The sequence below is a fragment of the Echinops telfairi genome, unplaced genomic scaffold, assembly GCF_000313985.2.
Source record: "Echinops telfairi isolate 266 unplaced genomic scaffold, ASM31398v2 ScPeMD7_2573;HRSCAF=3158, whole genome shotgun sequence".
Classification (NCBI taxonomy): Eukaryota; Metazoa; Chordata; class Mammalia; order Afrosoricida; family Tenrecidae; genus Echinops; species Echinops telfairi.
The window spans coordinates 14955622-14965378 of record NW_022106471.1 but is presented as its reverse complement, the minus strand read 5'-3'; the positions used below and the strand labels follow the sequence as shown (position 1 = coordinate 14965378).

The window sequence follows — 9757 nt, the reverse complement described above, 5'->3', positions numbered from 1 at the left end:
GAATATCCCCCCTCCCACCCCCAAATTCTGTTATTGAATCAGTTCGGACTCACAGTGACTTTTTGGACAGCATACAATTGCCACTTTGGGTTCCCAGGACTTTAGATCTTTACAGAACTTGACAGTCTCATTTTTCTCCCTCAGATTGGCTGACATATTTGAACTATTGACCTTGTGGTTAGCCCCTCAGTGGGTAGCTCTCTATGCCACCAGGGCTCCTTTAATGGAATATTACCAGCCATTAAGGGAAATGAAGTCTTGACACAAACTTGGATAAACCTAGAAATATTATCCTGAGCGAAGCAGGTGAGATGGAAAAGAAAAAGTACTGTATAATCTCACAACTCCTACATGAAATACGAAAATACGTACTTCCAGTTTCTCCAAAAGCCCATGCATTATAAAGTAAAGGAGTTATCTGATCTTTGAGAAAAATAATATTCCACATAGAAGACAGGCTCATTTTATTGTAATAAGTTCTGACTATTGATCTTGGGTCAATATGTAGTTCCAAGCGCATTTTTCCCCAAACAGAAATTAAATTTTCTCATTCTATGTGACTGAAAAGACACTAGTACAGATGTGAAATTACTCAGAAAAATGACTTCATACTTCACAGAGGATGAGAAAACTAATTGAAATGAAGAGATTTTTACAATGCTACAGATGCAAATTTATTTTTAGGTGAGACTTAGACAGAATATAATGTCAGAAAAAATGAGATTATTCCAGGTCTCTTTTTTGGAAACAATTCTTGCTTGATTTTCCTGCCTGTCTCCTTGTCTGCATTGGCCTGCTAACTTAACCTCTTAAACACCCCATTCTTAATTTTAGAAATCATGCTTTCTCTAGTGAAGGTAAATAGGACTTGAAGAACTTACTGATGAAGACCAATCACGGATCATGGAATATACCCTGTGTTAAACCTAGGTAGACTAGAGAAAACAAATCCACAGAATCTCATATACTATGTATGAGAGAGAGTTTTGAGTATAAGTATACCTATACTCATATGTTTATAAGTATAAAGGGTAAGTATACATTAAAAAAGTGTCCCCAAGCCAGTCCACTTCAAGCCCATAAATCCGACATTAGCCCATATATCTGACACCGATCTACAAAGTCCTCCTCAAACTCACAAAACACATGCAATGACGCCGACTGCAGGAGGAAAGCCAAATCAGTGAGCACATAAGCATCTCGGTGCTGGCAGGGGTCTCCCCGTGGCTGCACCCGGCCTGCAACAGGGCAAGTCCAAGTGGCTTCTCCTCAGGGATGTCTCCAGGAAGTGAGCCTTGCCAGTTGAAGCAGGGAACTGGCTAAGGCAGCTACACTGGTAGGCCTATCAGACAACAAGAGACCAGACAGGCGAGGCTAGAGGAGCCATTTATATTCCTCCCCTTCAATTAAACTACCCTCAATTAATCCCACATGTGTTCATCAGCCAGGTTGGCATGATAAACCTTCACTATCACATACCCCAACATAAAGTAAACAAAATCCCTCACAAGTGGACCAGTAAACCACCTCACAACAACTGGAGCAAAGGTTTAGGTTGTCAATGATCTTATTTTACTTGGATGTATAATCAATGCTCACAGAGGTAACAATCAAGAAATCAAATGATGTATTAAACTAAAAAAAAAATCCGAGGCATTTCCAACTCATGGGGTACTATATTGCACAAATCTGCTGCCAAGGTCTTCTTTGAAAGGTTTAGGAGCAAAGCTGTCACTTTGAAGATAAAAATGTGCCTAACCTAAGCCGTGGTATCTTAGATAGCTTCCTATGCATGCACAAGCTGGACAATACCAAGAGTGGAGAAGAGCTGATGCATTAACACTTTGGTGTTGTAGAAGAACACTGACTATCCCAACGCCTGTCAGAAGCACAAACAAATCTGTCTTGGAAGAAGTGTGGCCAGCATGCTCCTTCGTCCGGGGGATGCTCTCTGTACACGTTACAGGGACTGTACATCCAGTCCCTGCAGAAGGTCATCCTGTTTGGTAGAGGGGCGATGAAAAAGAGCAAGTCTTTCAACCAGGCGGGCGGACACAATGGCTGCAACCATGGCTTCCAATATAACAGTTTTGAGGATGATGCTGGACTGGAAATGTGTCCTTCTGTTGCACGTCGGTTCCCTCTGAGGCAAAACCAACACTGCCGCCTCCAACGACAGCAGGACAGACGGACTCGGCTCTGGTTCGTTCACCATCAGACGGACCGAATTCGTTTATTGGGCTTTTGTTTTTGCTGAGATCACACTGAGATATTTTAGCTAAAGTTCACTCTTGTCATTCAATATTCAGATCTGGTTCTGAAACTTTGGGTAAATGCATCACCAGAGCACAATTCTTGGAAGAGTGCCACTGCGTGATAACAATATTCTAGCATGTAACTTGCTTAGATTTCAGTGTGGCTGTTTCAATATTTATATTTTAAATTTGCATTTTCCTTACACAGACATCGATAATCACACCGACATCATAAACAGTCTGAGATATGCAACACCAAGTGACGTTCTCCAATTTTACATAAAGTTTGCATCTCATGATCAGATTAAAAGGTTTTTAGTTGTAAGTGTTGACAACAAACATATTTGTCACCATGATTTGTCAGGATTAAAAATGAACAGGGCTTGAAAGCAGATTTATTATCATATATTTTAATAAATATGCATATGTTACAGGCTACTAGATCAGGAAACTATGCATTTCGGATCTAATGGCCAGTGGGTCATTAGGCTGGTGTCACTCACCATGGTAACTCATAGTGTCCCTCCCTCCTCCTGGGGACCTCCCTCCCCTGCCTGACCACACAAACGTCTCAGTAATTTCTATGATCAATTCTAATAATAGGATGATAGGTGATACATGTCATTTTAAATTGCCTAAATGTAACATTTTTAGATTATATTAATACTAACCATCCATTGCTTTGTAAAATATTTCTGCATTAAATTATGTCATCAGTTGGAACCTTAGTAAGTGAGCTGAAGCCCATCTTATTTCTCTCCTTTTTCTGTAATTACTACTTCATTCTCAAAAAATTCATTGATATAGGTTTGTAGATATTAATTGCCACAGTATTTTAGCTAAAATATTGGAAAATTCGGTGAAAGCAGTGCAAACGCTGGAAGCAGTAGGAAAGACAGGGTGGGCTCATGGCTCATGCAGACCAGTCCCCATGATTTGAAAGATCATGGTAATTGGGCAATAAAGAAATCTGGGACAGGGCTTAAAATATTTTCATTCTTAATAACTAACGCCACAGATATCTGTTTGTTTCAGTGACTGAAACACGGCACAGACATATTTAGACAGTCTTTAGTGTCCGTGTAAAGTGACATGGCCTGTGGTCCCGGCACCCACTGGTGATGCCACTGGCACTAACTGTAGGTGCCTTTTAAAAACAAATATTTCACTTCAAAGAGCATACTGAACATGCTTGCATCTGAATTATAACTTTTCTGTGAGGGAAAGTGGATTATATTTAAGCACTCAATTTGTTAACAGCCTACATCTTTACTGATGGACAGTAAGTACCCAATCAAATCCCTGTTGCTATCTTAATCAAACAAGATCAATATCTTCTATAGAGAAACGTGTTTCACAACATTCCTGGTGTTCTTTGCCCACCAGGCATGTCCCTTTTTGCATAGATGAAAATGACATTCTAATCTAGATTTTGCATGAAACCTTAGGGTCCCAGAATCAGGGACTCACTTTCCCCCCATGCTGCTAGACTATATGTTCTCTATTGTCCAACCATACTATTATCCATTCTACATGTCTTGACTTTCAATGAACAAGAAGCTCTGCAGAAAAAGAGTTGGCCTTAAACAGCACAATGGATCCCAATACAAGCCCCCATTTCTTTGGGCAAACCAGTCGATTAAAAGGCATGTAATGTACTAAATATTATTTAGAGATAGAACTTAATGATGGCGAAAGAGAGGACAGATCATCTTACTTTAAGTTTTGAGACGACGTAAGAGAAGGAATGAGCCTAGATTTTAGTCTTCCTCCATAAAAGGACTTTGCCAAATGCACAAGAGTGTGAGAGCATTCCAAATAAGTGGACCGATCTTTGTGGGATTGGACAGGCTCATCCTAGCTCCAAATGAAGAACAATTGGTTCTTACATCACGCCCTCAGGAAGGGAACACAGAAGATATGGGCGCTATAGCAAAATGTGGCCAAGAAATTAGATAGTGCCCAGCTATCAGATAAAATAGCACCTGGGTCTTTTTATTTTTTCAGGTTTAATGGGTTTAATAAATTCATCCCTTTATCATTTTTTTAAATGTACCCCTTTAGTTCCTATTTCAGCACCCAATATTCTTTGAAATAACACACAGCTCCAGCAACGGCCAACAGCACCTTTCAGGCTCCAGAGCTCATGTTCACGGAGCATTCTGGGTTGCAGTGGCACTTGTCCATGACTGGGAGCGCTCCGTAGTTGGGGTACTTGATGTATCATGAAGGAGCCCTTTCCTCCAGAGAAAGAAAGAAAGTCATGCCTCACAACCCAACAGATCTGTGAGATCAATCCTCCGGGTGCATCCCTTCAGATCCACCCTGCGGGTGCATCCCTTCCGAGGCATCTTTTCTCTGTCTTTTGCAGTGGAACCAGAAAAAGACCAAAACCTAACCTGAGTTACAGAAAAAGAAGACCGTGATGGCTATAAAAGGGGTGACCAGGAGCAACTAAAATACTCCTAGATGCCTTTACCAGCCACATCCAATATACGTGCTTCACAGAAAAAGCAACAAAAACAAGTCCACGAATTACAACAGCTAGGTTTCAAAATCCATTCGTCCGAGGGCAGAAGGCAGGGAAGTAAGGTGGGAGGATAAATGGCCCAGGAAGAAAAAGAGCACTTTCAAATCAGTCCAGACACAGGGTTCAGCTACTGCTAAAAAATAGCTACAGGAAAGCCTGTGGTATTTTCAGACTCGAGGTGTTAAAAATCCACTTCCTTGTATCAAATCCCAGTTCCTCAGAGAAGGGCATAAGCAGATTGCCCTTGGCAGAGTGAGCCCTGCCTTCCCTGGGTGGGGGCCAGAGCAGGGAAAGGAGCTGCCGCATCCTCCTGCCCATCCCTCCTACACCTTGTACACCGCAGGGAACGATCGGAGGCCTGCAGCAGCCTTCGGTTGGCAGGAGATGGATGTGGCGAAGAGGCCTTTCTGCAGAACTTGGGCTACTCAGCACCAACTGCAGGTAGACCGTTTTCTGGAAGAGTTTGTTGCTTAAGAAGACCATGATGGAGAACAGGCGCAACTGAAAACGGTTTGCTTTTCCAGGGGCCTTTGCCTCATTAATAAATCAAGGATGGAAAAGAGCCAGCCACTGATAATGCATGAGGACTGCATTGCTGTTAGGAAAGCCCAGAGCAAACCAAAACCAAAGAAGTAAGGCCAATTCTTTTCTATGTTTGGCAACCGCTGGTGCATTTCAATTCCTTTATTGATCCCGCGGTATTCAAAGAAGTATAATGAATACAGAAGGGAAGTATGCAGGAGACTAACCAGCTGACCAACAAGATAGATGGGGAAGAGACTCACAAACAAACCCCGAAGAAGGAAAAGAGCCTGCTGCTAAAGGTTGGAGAGCATAGCAGCAATTGTTTTGCTGGAACTGGGATGGCTGCATCTTCCTTCCTGACAGCTGAAATGCCAGGTCAGCGCTGTCCTGAAACCAAACGGCATTGACGACTTTGCTGAGCACAAACAGACGGAGTACCCAAAGAGCACTGAGAACTGATGTGAGGAAGAATTCCAGCCACGACCAAACATCTCCATGCAGTGATGGATGACCAATAGTCTGCGCTGTTACACACTGAAGCACAGGAATAAGTCATCGGTAAAAGAAGAGGCGAAACCTGAATATTCCTCCATTCCAAGCACAGCACAGGGAAATTCTGCTAACAATATATGGCTCCACCTCTGGCTTCTGCTCTGTCCTCTGGGCTCTCCGCTGGGCTAGGACACCTGTTCTTCAATGGGCTCTCCGCTGGGCTAGGACACCTGTCCTTCGATGGGCTCTCCACTGGGCTAGGACACCTGTCCTTCGATGGACTTCCTCTGAAGTCCCTGAAAGGTCTTAAAGGCTTGTCTCTAAATAAGCAGGCATCTAAGTGAAATGTCAACCAAGTCCACATGGAAGAAGCACACCATCATCAGCCACCAAAGGATTGTAATTGATATAAAGTCAAAGGAGGGATTAGTATCAGAGCCTAGATTGTGAGAATCCAGTTTGGAGAACACAATGGATGGATGACAGTGGGAGGCCAAGACTCATTTGTGGAAACTGCATTGGAAATGCCTCCGCTGAACTTCCCCTATCCACAATTGAAGGATGGGAGGAAAATGGTTACTAAATAAGGTGCATTGGAGGTGAGTCTAGAAAATCAAAGGCATAAATCTGACCGGAACAAAATTTTGTTAGTTGATTCCCCCTCTGATGTACACTGTACCTGATCTGGTCTTCAACATTTTCTGTATTTTTGTTTTGTTCATATTAGATATAGCTCAGAGGTGCTATGTCATTGGAGTGGGGGGGTCACCCTTGACAAACTTGTGTTATATGTTTTTATGTTTTACAGTATATGAAGTCCAGGACTGATGAAACTACAGGGACAACAAATAAAATAAGGGTTTCGAGGGGTGGGGTACAGTGTTGGTGGAGGGGACGTGGTGGTAAAAGGGTGACAATGTTAAAGGGTTCAAGGAAGGAAAATAATGTTTGTAAATCAATTGTGGTAGGACATGTATAATTCTGCTTGATGCGATTGAACTATGAAACTAAGGGGTAACCCCCCAAAACAAATTTTTTCAAAGCTATGTATTTCAAAACAACCTTATCACCTTCAAAGTACACTCCATCATACCTAACATTTGTCAAATCTTCTACTCCATTCTTGGAAACACTTTCAAACTCATCTGTGTGGGTGGCTGACAGCACCTCCTGTATTTTTTCTTCAGCTCTTCTAAGTGGTACTTTTATGTTCCTCTTCATTCAAGGAAACAAAAAAAGCCTTAAGGAGCAAGGTCAGGTAAGTCAAGTGCATGGGGCAAAAGAGGCATGCTGTTTATTGCCAAAAAATGGCATGAGATGTCTGCATGAGCAGGTGTATTGTTGTGGTGGCAAAACCAATCCCCTGTCTACCACAAACCAGGCCTTTTTGTATAGCACACTGTTATGCAATCTTTTCAGAACCTCTAAATAGAAAAATTGATTAACAGTCTGACCTGGTGGAACCAATTCCAAATGCACTACCCCCCTCACATTAAAATTTAAAAAAAGCATCATCTTAATCTTTGATTCCACTTGATGAGCTTTGGGGGTGGGGGGGCAAGGTGACGATTGCATCTTCCACTGGCTTGGTTAATGTTTTCTTTCAGGATCATAAGAATAGGACCATGTCTCCTCATGAGGAATGACCTTGTGGGAAGAGTGGGGGTGGGGGGAGTCTGTGTTGCTTCAGAGCTGTTCTTCCAAAGCATGGCACATTTCCACTCTACACGCTGTTTGCTGCTCAGTCAGAACCAGAGGCACAAATTTCACAGCGACCCTTCTCATTCCCAAATCTTCTGATAAAACTCGCTGGACTGACCCGCAAGATAGTCCAGATAACTTTCCCATCTCTTCAATGGTCCATCTTCAAGCACAAGTGCACAAATTTTGTCGACTTTGTCATCTGCTCCAGAAGTTGATGGACACCCTAAATGCAGTTTGTCATCAATTGTCATTTCACCTTTCTTATTTCAAGAAAAACACTCATACACTTGAGTTTTCCCCATAGTGCTGACCTTGTAAGCTGTGTTCAACATCACAGCAGTTTCTGTGGCATTTTTCCCGAGCAGGAAACAACATTTCACAGCCTCATGCTGTTCTCTTAAATCAGTCATCACACACACAAAAAGAGGTTTAAGCGAAATTGCTTTGACAAAAAATTCACTGTGACCAGAGAGAATCTTCCAGGTGATGCCACTGGGTGCACTAACTCAGACCGATTTCCAGATGCTTGCCTGTGGAGAAAAATGCATACTGTGATAGCTTCGCCCATGGGAGCTCTTTTCCGTGTTTCTATTTTTTTTGGGGGGTAGGTACCTCCTCGTATATGAATTAACTCCCAATTATTAATAAATTATATACTTACTATATTATTATATTCTATATATATTGATGTAGAATCACATGCTTAGAAACCCACAGAGACAGTTCTACCCTGCCGTATGGGGATGCTATGAGTTGGCATGACTCTTTAGAAGTGAGTCTTTTTGTTTGTTTTTTTAGATTATTATTAAAAAATACAGCAATACAGTAACATATAAAAAATTTAACCCCCTAACTGGAATAAAAACATGAAGAAGAGTTTTTTTTTAAGTGTTTGATGATTTCTGATCAAGGTTTATTAGTACATTCTGTCAATATTTCAAAGAAATACTGTTGTTAGCTAAGTATCATTCCTAGCTAGTGAATCCCATCAAACATTGATTACACATTGTGGAGTTGTAAACTGAGCACTTCATATGCACTATTTTATTAAATTACACACATATACATATGCACATGCAAACCTTTATCATCATCACTGTTTTGAAACTTAGAAAACAGAAATGCAGGATCATTGTATAACTTGCCAGTAGACCAGGAATTAAAGCCAAACATTCTGGGGCAGCATTTATACTTCTAATCGCTAAGCTATTATCCTTTTCAAATGAAAGTTGTGATGCGTGTAAAACTGTAACAGGGTATAGGAAATATCAGAAGACTTTAAAGACCTTGTTCTATGCAGAGAGAGCAATCAGTGAGGAACACTTTGCAATGCCTCAGTCCCTGCTAACCATGATCTCAATGTCCACCTGCACCCCTTACACATACAGAGATGGAAAAAAGGTCAGATCGATGATCGATCTCCCCTCTGTTAGTGCTGGAATTCACACCTGTCTGTTGGCAATTTAGAAGCAAAGAAATTAAAAGATCAGATTTATGTTATACAAATATCCAAAAAAATTTACAACGAAACTCAGACTTTATTTTCTTTGATAGATATCTCACTCGGATGTCTTAATTTTTCTCAAAATGTTCTGTTAAGTAAACAATTTTGGCAAGATAAGACATTTACATTTTAAAAATTTAGTAAGTAAGAAAGTACATAAAAAGTATTGCTACAAAATCATATATATTGTTATGGAACAAATATATCAGGATATGAAGCTATTGCATCTCAATATGTTCTCCACCAAAGTCTAAACATTTTGAAGGCAGGGTTTTTATCTAACTGGTCCCCAAGGAATTTGGCACTCTTCAATTTCTACCATATCAAAATGGCTGTTTGGGCATCCTTGAGCTCATTTGGGTTCCTTTTAAGTGTTCTTTGAGTTTTAGGAACAAAAAGAACGAGGGGGTGTTATTTGGGCTACAGTGTTGATGGGATAAGGTTGCGTCATCAAATTGTTATACAACAGTCCTTCCTACCCTTGAGGATGAGCAAGCACATTATCCTGATTAGGGGGAAAAAAACCTGGGTTTGTTCTTATCAATGCACTTTTCAATATTTGAAAAAGTTTCTTCAAATACAAACAAAAAACTGTGAATGTCTTTTGTCCTTCTAGAAAATTTATCAAGACTGGCCCTTTGAATTTCCCCCATTGCTTTGAGTTTAACTGGCCCAGCAGACCCCCTTGGATGCTCCTTTTGTTGATAGCACATTTTTAAAAAGCATCCAAACTCTAGTAGAAGGAAC

General features: G+C 41.1%; 1 pseudogene; it reads right to left on the bottom strand.

Annotated features, from left to right (window-relative positions):
- LOC101647449 overlaps positions 1 to 9757 on the bottom strand; it is a 24641-nt pseudogene that overhangs the window by 7525 nt on the left and 7359 nt on the right.